Below are 14311 nucleotides of genomic sequence, written 5' to 3'. Positions count from 1 at the left end.
TTTATCACGTTTTTTTTTTTTTTTTTTTGTGCATACATCTTAAACGATATAGAATCAACTCGGACTTGTTTATAAGAATAAAATTTTTACAATAGTGTCTAGTCGTATTCTTGCAGTAGATTGCATTGTATAAGCTGTAGATATGATTCAATGAAAGAATATCAATGAAAAATTCTAGAGGAGAGTAGAACACAATCGATACAGTGCGGTCCGAGTGTGCCGAAAAATAAATCAATAATAAGAACTTAGTGCCTATACAGAAAGTTGCGGAGACGTGAATGTCGAGTATAGATACATGTTTTTTCAAGTATAATTAATTTCTTATAATAATTCATTTTAATTTTCTTTAATTAAATGATTGGTTTATAAAGCCTCTCTAAATATTTTTCGAATCAACAGTTTCTCATGCAGTTTAAAAAAAATTTTTTTTTTAAATAGTCAAATATACTTCGTTAATAATAGCCAACCTCTGACTACTACATTGTATTTTGTAAACTATTGGAATCTTATCAGAAAACAAAAGCACACTTTAATAAAGCATTCCCGAAGAGATCTAATATGTCCTGATTCTCGTTAAAATAAAGTAAGGGTACCTTAGAAAAGAATGCTTGATAAAAGGACCATGTCGGAATTGTATCAGAATAAATACAAGGAATAAAAGGCCATGTTTTCTTGGAATTATTCGTTTATGTATAAGTGAGAATTGCACCAGATTTACCGTTTAGTGTAAAAAAAAAATAACCCCATACAATTTATGTACCAGCAAACATAGAAATTTCGAAACTCTTATAGATTGTTCTATAAGTAAAAGTAAATTAACATTAAGCACCAAATAATATAATTTTCCAAACAAGTTTGATTCTGATCTAACAATTTGATTTATCCACATATAGCTTGACATGGTCTGTTAAATCGATGGATAATTTTTCGATCAACGGTAGTATTAAGTTAAAAATCTCCAACTAAGGGCAATTGATCGCTTCATCATTTTTTTACAAAAAAAGTTAAGTCTGAGATGTTCTAAAATAAAAATTGTTTTTTTTTTATTCTTCTAAGAAGCTTATCTGACAATGATTTTCAATTTAATTCATTATTAAACTCAAGTAAATTTTTTGTCTCCATTTTCAAATATATCTGTCGTATTATTTCAAAAATATGGCGCAAATAGTTTTTACAACATCAAAAAAATTGATTTCGATTTAGAGAGAAATTTAAAATCTTCTAAGTTGAATTGATGACAATAGAACGTTCTGAATATTCTGAATTTTAAAGTATAAAGTCGTAAAACAATAGACTATAGATTGTACTAAAAAAATAATATTTATTTTTTTCATCTTCCTGGAACTTTTATCTTTTAGTCACCGAAGTTAGGTACGTCACTTTTACATCACTGTCGTTCTGAAGAAATGACTCTGCATACAAGACATCTCCATTTAGAATCTTTTTCGTTCTGGTGTTTTCTTCTCACTCATGCTCCATTACTTTCTCACCCTTTTAAAAAACTCAGTTGACGCCCTTGGACCCTCTTTGCTTTCGTTTGTCTGTTGCCAATGTGTCCCTTTCACTCTCGAGCTTCGTTGCACACTATTGGAAGGTTTTTCCACCGACCATTCTCGGCGTTTTTCTACTGACAAGCCTTCCAGAACATCTTCATTGAGATCTGCCACATTTTCCTCGTCCATTTTCACTGTTTTCTATTTTTATTTTTAAGTTTTCAAGAAAATAACAAAAACTCTTGCTATTTATATATTCACAAATGTAATAGATGTAAGTTTGGATAAATGATAGAGTCAGAATCAGATGAATATCAATAATTTTAATTTTATTATTCCATTTATTTGTCTCCAAATGTTTTTTTTGAATTTATGAAATTTACAAAATTTTTGAAAAAAGTACTTCACATTTTTATCTGCTCTTCAAAGTGATACGTGCTTCACTCTCGCAATTTTTTCAACTTTTTTTTTTTACAGATCTACTTATTTATTTTTTTTTTAGTTATTGACACAACTTCTATTTGCAATAACGATGGCTATGCTCGAAATAATGTGAATAATGGATATCACTATTATCACGTTCCTGCCAATATCACGCAGTTTACTCATGTAGTAGTAAAGGGTACACTCGTTTTTCACCCTGTCGGTGATACCCATTCATATAATATATAAATATTTTTAGTTTGTTTTTAAATTTATCGTTTATTTGAAGGATATACTCAATTCAATGATTTTGAGTAATGAAATAAGCTGAACAAATAATTTTTGTTCGAGATAAAAAAAAAATTGGATATAAATATTTTATACTTTCTTATATTACAACCTAACACTTAAATTCTACTCCTTACAAATATTTTTATTATTCATGATATCTTGTATTGTTATGTGAAAAATCAATGCTATTCTTTGAAATATAGTTTTGGTCACTTTTTTTAAGATAAAGTGTTTTACTTACAAAATGTGTAAAATCTGAATGTACATTTGTTAAAAAAAATAAATAAATAAATAAATAAAGAATAACAAATCTTTAAACAGTATAGAATAATGCTGAATATATTTGACAATCGGAGAACTTTTAAATTATTTAGTTTAGAAGTGCAGCTGCTGGTATTGGAAAAACTTCACAAGCCAGTAAAAAGAAATTATTTTTACCGATAAAAATTCCACGATAATCGCGCTCACAAAAATATTGAAAGTTTTTTTCCGTGGGAATCTAGCGACTCCATAGGGACAGCGTAAATAATATATTTTTCCTCTGTCCGTTTCCATCGAGAAGTAGGTTGTAGCAAATATCCCTCTTTCTCTTCCGTTCCTGCGACGAGAATGTGGAAATAAAATAAAAACGGACTGAATAGTTAGACCAGAAGTGCACGCGAAAGTAACTTTCCCAAAAGTTTCCGGAGACCTGTTTCCCTACGCTATGAGAGGAAGAGATTAGAAAAATGTCTTTCCTCCGCCCATCCCTGAACTTTTCCGACGCATTTGAGAAACGATGAACCTAAAGAAAGTATTCTGAGCGATTCTCACCCCATTCTAAACCCACAAAACAGTTCACGTCTTCTCGACTTTTTTCACAGTAATTCATTCTGTTACTATTTACTCATAGTTTTACTATTTTCTCTTAATATTTTTATACGGTACGCTCATACTTTTATTTTTATTTTCAGCGATCGTCATAACAGAATACTTTTTTTTTCTTTTATCATTATTTCTCTCCGTGTCAGTTTACGTACATTCTTCAAACTATAAAAAATAAATAAAAAGAATAAATTCAATAAATACTACAGTTATAGTCAATTACAAAACTAAATAATATTTCTATTCAATAACAAAAAAATTTATACAATAAAAATGGCTAATGCTACAAACAAGAATAATATTTCTTATCAACTTTGAACAGGACGAAGAGAACTCTTATTCTCACTAGGAAACACTTGAAATAAATTGACAAGCGTTGGAACCTCCTCGCAAACACCAGGAAAATTTTAACTTTTAGTTGCAAAAAAAAGCATACACGCCAAGGATCGAAGTAGGGTAACCCAATCCACGTGCTTACCACTTTAGTCTTCTACTCGGGTAAGAAATTTTACGCAAGGGTTAGGATGTCCTACTTTCCGCCCTTGATGTGCAGTCAACTATTAAATTAAGGCGAGAAAGGAATAAAAAAAAAAAATTGTATTGATGTTGAAAAATTCGAGCATATTCTTCGAAAATTTCGTAGCTAGCATTGCAATGCTGTAAAAATTTTATGAAATGAATTTGGATATTGTGGATAAGTTCCACAATAATTGAAAATTTTATACAAAGCGCCTCACAGTTAAATTGATTAGTTATGAAATTTTAGAAAGTTTCAAATTGTAAGTTACGATTAATTTTAGTTTGAAAATTCAGTACCCGCGTTAATACAAAATATTCAACACTCAAACACCAAACGATAATGATTCGACAGTTTTACACGCAAACCAATAAAATACGAAAAACTTTCGCTATCGATTTACATCGTTTGCTCACTGCTGACTTATAATAGCTCCCCAAGTGATCATCCCTATTTGTCCCAAGTATTATGCCCTCCCCATAGGACACTTTATATTTTTCTTCTAGTTCCCCACAGACTTGCATCAATGACTATCGTCTAGATGTAAAAATAAGTTTCTTGCTATCGGTAAATTTGAAAATTCAAACTTTTAGTTATAAAAGTCAAACTCAGTACAGCAGAGAGGGAAATCCATAATATTTACAGTTATTATAACTTGAATTTACGTAAAATTCAATGTCCGGTGAAATATAAAAATCAACATGATTGAAAATGAAAATATAAATGTAGGTGTTATTGGTATTGTCACCGCAATACGTTAACATTGATAAAAGTTGAAATGTCAACAGATGTGAGTACAAAAAGCAGGGGAGAATTGGACAGTGAGATTTAGACGGGCCAATGCGCAAACATGTCGACTGCCAAGTAAAGTGTTCGAACTGAAATGAGTTGGCAAGTAAGTTTACATCATCTGAACGAAAAATATAGCTTTGCCATCTGTGACGTCCATTTAAAAGAAACGTGTGAGCAAAGAAGTGAAAGACTACTGATGAAGCACAGAGAATGAGAAGGCGTACAGACGAGTGCCAGTGGAATTTAAATTTCAACTCTTTGAGCGTCAGGGTCTCGTCCATTTACTCTTCTATAAAAGAAAAGTAAAGAACTCGAGGGTCTCTGAGAGCTGAAGAAGCTCAAAGCTCGTTTGAACGCGGATGTATCCTGGCAAGCCGCCATCAACTTTTCTCAAATATCTCTGTCCAAACTTATCACCCTGATATATTAATCTTCATCAATTATTGTCTATTTTAAAATGATTTATTGTACATTTGATTAGAAACACAGAAAATAAATATTATAGAATTTATAGCCATTCGTTATTGTTTAAATGTTATTTATTACATGCCAGTAGATCATTGTCCCCTTCACTCAAGAAAAGAAATACTAATTTTTATGAAAATTGTTTAATGAAATAGAAAATAAATAAACAAACAATAAATATGTAAATTATAGTATGAGTCTGTATCTTTCAAAACGTAAAAAGAAAATAATTTGCTCCAATAATTATTTTCATTGAAGGTAAAGCAAGAAAAGAGCTTATTTTGCATGAATAATGAATATTTCTCTCCTTCAGCTCACTCAAAAGTATAAATAATATCATTTCAATTTTCCAAGTGATTATTTACTAATTCATTGCAGCTATCTTTATTCGTATCTCAAGTACTGTGAATAGCTCAATTATAAGTTTATAATTATTCTCTTTCATATTCAGTATAAAAAGCAATTTGATTTTCTCTACAATTTCTTTGGTAAATTTAAAGTTTGAAGATCCCAGAAATTTATTTATTTGTTTTTTTCATTTCTTTCATCTAATGGATTGTACTCCAGCAATTAACTAGGGAAAATAAAGTAGAATGTTAATTAAATGGCTTAATTAGCTTCTTAAATATAAGTTATCAAGCATTCAAACGCTTTGGTTCTCCTTACTATCTGTGACTCACTTTTCTTTCTTATACTACCGAAGCAACCTACAAACGAATCTTCCCCCGCAGAGCCTCGGAAACGTCAAAGTAATTGGAGTTACTTTTAACAAACTCTTTTTTAAAAAAATAAAATTAGGTAAACGGTTGACCCGAACTTTCTCTTAATAACACTTTTGTATTTTATTCATGCAATATTTTTTACAACAAATAATGATAGATTTAATTTAGTACAGTATTTACGAAAATATTGAGTTCTACTTCCCATAGTAGTCTCAAGTGAATCTGAGCATTTATTGACAATAAAATAAATTAATGTGAGGAAAAGATCTTGCACAAAATATTGGCTTCCTATCATATATTCTGATAGACATGCGCAACATTGTTCAGAAGAATAGATTCAAGTGACGCATATATGCAAACGTTTGATCAAATTTTCGACAAATCTTGTACTGATTCTCGTGACCATCTAAATAACCTTTATACAAATGGACGTTTCGTAAAGTTTTGCAAGTAAAATGCGAGGAAAAAGTTTTCTCTATACGTCATAGTTTGCTTTTTATTCGTTCTACATCAAACTTTTTTTCAATCATTTATTAAGTAACTAGATAATATAGAAACGTTGAGCAAGTTTAAGATTTACTATTAACTTATATATTGTTTCTGGTCGATTGAAAAAAAAAATCCATTTTTTTTATTTTGTATACAAAAAATCAGACTGATAGTTTCTAAAAAGACGACTTCTGATAATATAAGCCTTATTAAATTTTTTTTCTGTTATTCTTCTAAATAATAAACAAAATTTATCATCAGTACAAACAAAATCATACAAATAAACTAAAATTATCCATAAAGAAATTTTTAAAAACCAATATGAGTTTTTATTCATCAGTGTTGCTATGCAATAAAAAAAAAAAAATATTTTTTTATTTAGTAAAGAAACTGATATTCTTGTGGTAAAAACATCAAAGTTTATATCCCACAGCAATATGTACTTACGCAGAACTTACTTTCACTCAGAGCACGATACCGAAATTGAAATGAAACGACTTTAGTCCCACTTAATCGACTCGGGTATATTTTCTTTTAAGAAGTTCGTTTTTATTTTATAATTAATGTGCTCTTAATAATTAAATTTATCAATTGATCAATTCTAAAAAATACTCTAATAACTGTAAAAAGGAGAAAAATTTTGGCACCACCATTACTTTTGCAGCAATATTACAATAGCATGGGATATTAGCCCCGACAATATATCTGGAGACACTGGTAGTGTCTCGCGCCAAGTACACGTTCAACATATGTAATATATCCATAAACGTGTTTCGGTTTTACTGAAGGAATTATACTCGTTTCCTTACAGTAAGAATATGTATTCTTTATGTAAGAATACTCGCTTGAAAAATCTTTCCATTCTGGGAGAAAAATGACTGTTGTACCAAAAAGTTAAAAAAAAAAAATTATTTTTCTAAAATAAAATATCGCCATATTGAATTTCATGGTGGAAAGTTAAAAACGATTTAGTTCGAAATAACATATTAAACTACATGAAATAGTTTTCTTTCTGAAGGTGTAAATACAGACATTGAAAAATTCAGATAAGAATAGAACACATTTAACGCTCAGCTCTTAAAGCTTGTAGAATATAACTATTGTTTGACTTCATAAGCGGGTCTCTTAACTTTAAGCTGCTTTCAAGCTTTTCGAGTCTAAACATATTTGTTTAGTATAATAAGACACAATTACTGCAAATATTTAAAAAACATAAACATATTAAACCGGTACATTCAAAGCTCACATGTTCAGTAACTTCGGAAGACGTGTGAACTGCAATTCAGTTTTCTCCGCAAACTATTCACAAACAATTCAACATCTAATGCAAAACAAGGCTTTGTTTTGCTAGATTATTTGTGCTTGAAACTGCTTGTCCAATTGATGCTATAACAGAATAATCCTAATCGAAAATCTTGATAATCCAATCTATAACTAGGATTCATTCAAATTTTCCAATTAGATTAAGTGTATGTATCGTAGACTTTACCATTCATCTTTATCCATGAGAACAAAAGTACTAATTTTTTTTCAAGAACGTTCAATGCGATAACGTTATTCGTAAAAACTATAATCTATAATACAGATTACTGAGAATCAACTTTTACGATTGAAATAATGCATTCTGTAATCAAATATCGAATTAATATGAATAGGTTCAATGTAATATATCGTGAGCAAAAGTATTAGATTAGTTCAGTTATTAGTTATCAAACAAGTTTAGTAGTCGTAACTATATCTTCATGCCACTAATTAAGCTCGAATTTAAACACAAATTAATGATTTTAATCTCTAAGTAATTGACTAAATTTTTTTATTTTTATTAAAAGCTTAAAATGTGATTTTCGATAACATGTGTTCCAGTGGTGTACGGATATATTATAAATGTGGTCATAAATATAAACAATAAACCCACTTTTTCAAAAAAATTTTTTACCATATAACTCAATAGTTATACATTTTATCATTCCTAATCACAAACACAAATTACAAAACACGAATTAGCTTCTATATTGAAATGCATTGACTTCGCTTCAATGTCTGTTTAGTCACTCGAAACAAGACAATTTCAAACTAATGCGAGTTATTGGGCAAAAACTAATCAGTACCGTCCCTAGGGAAGAAATTACCCTGTTTCTGCACGCTGCATTTCCTTCTAATTTCATTTTAGCGTTTTCGTAATCACATTTGTTTATTGTAAACCTCAAAACCTAATCAAGTCAAGATGAATTTAAACAAGTGCTTCTGTCGGTATTATCTCATTTCGATTGATTTCAAAATAAATTATTTTTGACTATTTTTGCAAAGCTAGATTCAAAGTTTCAATATTGATTCTAACCAGAGAAATCCTTGTCTAGATAACGATCCTTATTTTTTTTTTATTCCAATGGAACATTAAAATTTCTATTGTTACTGTTATTACGGCTGAAACAGTTTATTTTCACGAAACTATGAAGCTTTTTATGATTTTTGAACATCAACTTTTTGTTTATATGTACTACATTAAAATTGATGATTGACGCATAATTTTAAGTTTAATTAAGATATCTTTAACCATTGTAATGCTCAAAGTTTTTAATTGTTCTATTTTGTTTTTATTATAATACGAAAACTTTGTAATAAGATCCTTAGTTTTTTTTTTGTAACTATTAAAAACTTAATTTTAAGTCACTATATGCTTTGACAATTACAAAAGAAAAAAACTTCAATCACATAATAATTAACTTAATATTTTAATGTAATTAAAAAAAAAAATAAAAAAAAAAAAAAAAGAACCGATCTTGCAATATTAAATAAGCCTTAAAATTTGAAATTTATATCAGACAATATGCTAAAAAACTATAAATTATTCATCAAATTAGATTAACTAACGGATTAATGATCCAGATTATGCAAATTTACTTAATACATTCCATCTAATGAGATCGAAAGGGATAAAAAAAAAAGATAGCTGTGCGCTGAGCATCATTAAATAAATATGTATCTTTTTTACTTTTTCCACTGTCGGCTAAGTAGCATTTACTCATTTGTAACTCAATAAATATCAAATAACGAGCTTAATTCCTTCGCAAAAATAAAAATAAACCGCTTAAGTAAAAAATACCAAATTTTAGTAACTCGTAATCTAAGAAACTTTCATCAATTAACAAGCATCTCTTCCCTGAATAAATAAGTAGCTTTACTATTGATGTTTAATACTATAAATAAAACTAAAGTCAAGCTTGCCCAACCTCAATATACAGTCTCTAATATTTTAAAGGCAATGACGGCCAAATATTTCAAAGGAAAACAAAAAAATCTTACATTGTGATAATTTAACTATTTAATAATTGAATGAAAATTATAAAATTGTCATTGCAATTCAGATACATTCAAACCTTATAAATAAATGAACAAATAGAGTTATTTAAGATGTCAAGTACCATTCAACCCATTGTAATATTTTTATCGATTTATTATTTTTTCCCCTTAACATTAGCCGAGATTTTATTCACCACAAAAGTTCAGTCATAAAGATATACATACCCGTTGAATAATTGTTGTTTCTTTGTGCCGGTTAATTGACAAAACATCCTTTAGTACTATCATCCTGTTGTTTTCCTAATATCAACAATTTATTGCAGTTTTATATTCAAATGCTATCATTTTAATCATCCCAATAATCACTATTTGTTCATTTAATTATGAACACCGATTTGTTTATTCACAAAGTAGCCAGAAAAATTTGATAATTTTTTTACACTAGTATTCACTTTAATTTCCAATTACAGAATCGAAGTAGCGAAGATTGTGCTGTTGTTTATTATCACTAAATAAATTTCTGATTTCGGTAAAATCACAGAGCTATTCGTTATTAGTTAATACTGTTATTTGTTTTTAATAAAAATTGTCTATTTTACTATTTATTCCAACTGAATTTTACAAACAAAAATTGTGTGGATTACCTTTGATTTAACTGAGCTTTTCCACACCTATTTAAAAAATTAGAGCATGATCATTGATTCGATAAAATTACTATCAATCACCAAAGTAAAAAAATTCAAGTTACTCGTGTGTACTGTAATTGCAATTTCATTACAGTTGTTTAAGCATAATTGCCCTGATAAAGCTTGAGTAATCAAGCTCCTTAACTACTCAATATTGGGTAGAATAACATTGGGGTTGATTTATAATTATACAAATAATCGGACGTTTTAGCGATTGGATTTAGCAAAATAGTCAATGTTACAACTTAATAAAATTTCCTTTTTATCTTACTGTCGTAATTATTTAACCCGTAATTTCACATAAAAAAAATATTTTCGATAGTATCCGATAAAATTGTGCACTATAAAGAAACCCAAAATGATTCCAAGGTATAAAAAGTTATTGATGGCATTATTGACAGCGACGAAATAGATATTTTGTCAGCGAAATTTGGACTGAATAAAAATTGTAAAATATCCTCATTTAATAAAAACAACAATAACAATAAACTCCATAGGTCAAGTAAAATAGCACTTAGCACTCAATTGGGCTTAACCACTCGGACGGAAGCTTCTATATGGAAAACGCGTTAACTTCCGGTGACCAATTGTGAAGACCCGGCACGCAAGTTCACCGGCCGACTGAAGCTTACTTCGGCCCGAATTTTCAACCCGTCTTCGTTGAACGAGTTCGCCGCCTCCATAGTCTGCCAGCGACCACGAGGGGGATAAGGATAGCGCCTGCGCTATGCTGATTGCATCTACCGCGCTCAGTAAGAGAATAGAGTCACTGTACTGTCTCTTGCAATGATATAGATTTACCACGCTCTAGACGAGTCGATCCCTTTGTCAAAAAATAAAAAAAAAAAAAAAAATAAACTCACACCCCCATCTGTATCTACACCTCGACCCGCATGCATACGCGTACCCAACTACCATCTACTGCTGGTATACAATCGAATAACGATAAAAAATATGTTCATAAAGAAATAATCGGGACTTAAAATTTTTTTTTTTTTTTTTTTTTTTTTTTTTTTCTTTATTGGGAAACTATTTTCAGGATCATCTCGTACGCTATACGGAAACGCAATTTGCTAAGCATACAATCATTGTCTGTTCACCACTCTCATGTATGGTGCATGGCCTATACTACGTTTCCTCACAATAACAATACAATCGTGATACACACAACATAGCTTCCCACTATCCCTTTAGTTTCTCTACGCTATTATCTCCAGGATTACACTGCCAATATTATCCAATATCAAATTACCACCGTAAATTGTTCGGGTTTATATTTATTAATCAAGTTATATATTACTAATGACACGTGTCCATTAATTTTGGATTTTATCCCTTTAAATTCTAGTTTTTATAAGGCGGTTACCGATTTACTCGTTTTGTATAAATATCGATAAAACGACCAGGTGTCTGTGATGTTTGATAAGCACACAGTTAATTTTAATCTGTAATTAAATAAGCTAACGGTTTTACTTGTACATTAAATCAATCAAATTTATACTGCTCATCATTGAATATTCATACAGTACTCCTATTATGATTCTATTACCAATATTCTCGTCGGGTTCGCTGAGCATTAATTCGCTTTTTACGATCTTTGCTTATGTATGTTGAGATACGAAGCAACAATCAAACCAAGTAAAACATATTAATGAGAATATTTTTTTACTGTATTGTTATTATTTGATCCGATCATTGGAAAATCTATTAAGCTATCAATATTATGATTATAAATACGAATATGTTTTATAATATCAAATTTTTAACTTCTAGAATCGATACTTTATTAAATGTTGAACACTATCAGCTATATACACAAAATAGACGATAGAAAATAACCAATCAATTGGCTTATAAATAGATGAAAATTAATTATTATAGCTTCAGAATGAATATATTTCTATCACTAACAATTGATAAAATTTTAATATTCTTATAAATAAATAAAAATTAAGTCTTTGATATAATCATTAACTGCAATTATAGTTTTTCAACTGAAATTAACATTTATGAGATTTTAATTAAAAAATAAATGTTTAAGATATCTATAATTGGACTTTTAGTTTATCAGAACAAACAAGAACTGTAATGTAACAAAGTTTATGTGTAAAGGATAATTCTCAGTAATAAGCACTAAGTGAAGAATAAATTTAAGTGACTGAAAAGACACCGCGAAAGATCATAAATAATAAATAATTCAGCAAGGCGCTTGAAATGATGAAAGTAATAAATTATAAGAGAGATGTATGTATATAAAATGAATTACAGGCTTGACTAGGCTTTGAGACTTGCTCTATTGGTTTTCCATTTCACAGAAATAAATTCAGTGTAGTGACAATAATTTGTTGAAATGAAGAATAGGGGATAGAGTATTTGAGTTAGAGTGATAGGAGAAAAAATTATAAAAATAAAAAGAACAATATTGTTAAGGCGACAAATGTATATATTAGTAGTATTTAAGAAAATAAAACGTTTTGTCGATTGCAGAATGAATGTGCATTCAAGACGGGTTAGTTTTGTCGTTGTCAGTTGGGCATCTTTTGCAGTGAGGCAACGGAAATAACGGAGAATGGTTTGAGTCGTTGGGTGCTCTCCGAATCTCAGAGGGTTAATAGTTGAACGTGCCTGCGAGCTATGCTTTGGGACTCGACAAGGATATCTCAAGCTCTGCTTTCTTCTATAGTTACTCCCTTCACCACCATGTGGAGTAATCTACTATCCTCTTTACTCTCACTTAGTCTTATGAGTTCCCTTGTCTTCTGTTTTCATTCCTCTCTATCATTGTTCCTCTCCAAGAAGTCGTTGATACAGTGCAATCCCCCTTATCTCTTCACCCCGACGCCTCTTCTAACTTCCTCGACTATTCCTTACCATCTGAACAACCCTCTTCTGTTGTCTGCGTTCTTACTGCGCTCCCGACAATGCCTGTTTTACTCTGATAATATGTTAATCAGTCATTAAAGTTAATCAATAACCAACCTTGTCAATCGTATTAAACCTCTAAATTTCAACTGTCGTCGTTAAGCTATGTCATAATAGTTTATAATTGTGTGAAAGTAGTTCTAGGAATTTATCATTTTATAAGTTCATTTTATCGTAGACGCCAATTGGTCTGTAGTTTTAAAGTAATATTGTAATGACAATTAAGTTCAAACGACTCTATTGAACAAGCTGATTTTTTACACTGAAGAAATTCTACATGATTCAAAAATATTTTCTTTAAATTATAACTTTTGAGTCAAGATACTTAGTTTGGATTGAAAACTTTTAAATAAAAAAATTACAGGATTTCTGCTACTTTTTGAATTAAAAAAAAAAAAAAAAAAAAAAAAAAAAAAATTGAGTGGTACACTTTTGTCTATTTATAAAAGTAAATATCCGAATTTACAGTAGTGAATACAGTTGTATGTAAGTATTATCTGTATCAACCAGAGAAACAAGACCAGGATCAATGTTTTTAGAAATGTGAAAACGAAGACGTAGCCAATAGTTACGCTACGGGTATCGCCGTAATTGTAGTAGAATATTTGAAATAAGCTTGTTAATTAATTTGTCAAATTATCTAAGCTGAAAAGTAACTATAACAAATAGCTGTTCACAAAACATTATTAAATTTGTATCAGAATTGAAGATATACACGTAGTTTTTATCTTTTTAAGTCCGTCACGTGTCAAGACTTTTCTGTTTTCTAGTGCTCTTACTTTTTTCTACCAGTATAAATTTGTTTTTTTCATCATGAAGAATTTCTCGTGTGCAAACGAAACATGGAGCGCATAAGACCGAGGTGACAACGCAATTTCACGACTTCTTCCTTGTCTCTTCCTTCACATCAACCTACTTGCTATCATGAGCTTACGCAACCATATAAAATTGTAGGAAAACAAGAAAATAAAAAACATACGAGAGATCGTTCTTCTCAAGCGTTTAAAATTCTCATTTTTCTACAAATCTAAATTATCTATCTACACCATTCTAAGGTTATAAAACTTTTATATAAAAATACATTTTCAAAATTTTACGTGAAATTTATTTTACCCAAGCCACGGCCATTTAACAATCTTATTTTCAAGAAACAACGACACTGTAATACACAACTTCACTCTTTTTACGAAGCCTTTACATTTTCTACAAATCAATTGGATTTTTAGCATGACCTTCTAAATTAATAAAAAAAAAAAAAAAATAACTATTTGCAACAAAATTTACAAAATTTATTTTTTTTAATGATTCTAATATATTTACAATACCTAAATGGTATTTACGAAAACT

At 29.6% G+C, this 14311-nt stretch overlaps 1 protein-coding gene across 5 annotated transcripts in view; it reads right to left on the bottom strand.

Annotated features, from left to right (window-relative positions):
* The window catches only part of LOC141534210 (agrin), a 123283-nt gene extending 112557 nt beyond the window's left edge, over nucleotides 1-10726 (bottom strand). For all 5 annotated transcript variants that reach the window (XM_074253407.1, XM_074253408.1, XM_074253409.1 and 2 more), the window contains exon 1: nucleotides 9582-10726. The gene's annotated coding sequence lies outside the window, so the exon portion shown is untranslated. The remainder of the gene's footprint in view (nucleotides 1-9581) is intronic.
* Nucleotides 10727-14311: the final 3585 nt, after the last annotated feature.

This window comes from Cotesia typhae, unplaced genomic scaffold, assembly GCF_013202065.1.
Source record: "Cotesia typhae breed Kobodo isofemale line unplaced genomic scaffold, CoteBio_Ctyphae scaffold_13, whole genome shotgun sequence".
Taxonomy (NCBI): Eukaryota; Metazoa; Arthropoda; class Insecta; order Hymenoptera; family Braconidae; genus Cotesia; species Cotesia typhae.
Note: the sequence above shows the minus strand (reverse complement) of the source record. Positions and strands in the feature narration are given on the sequence as shown.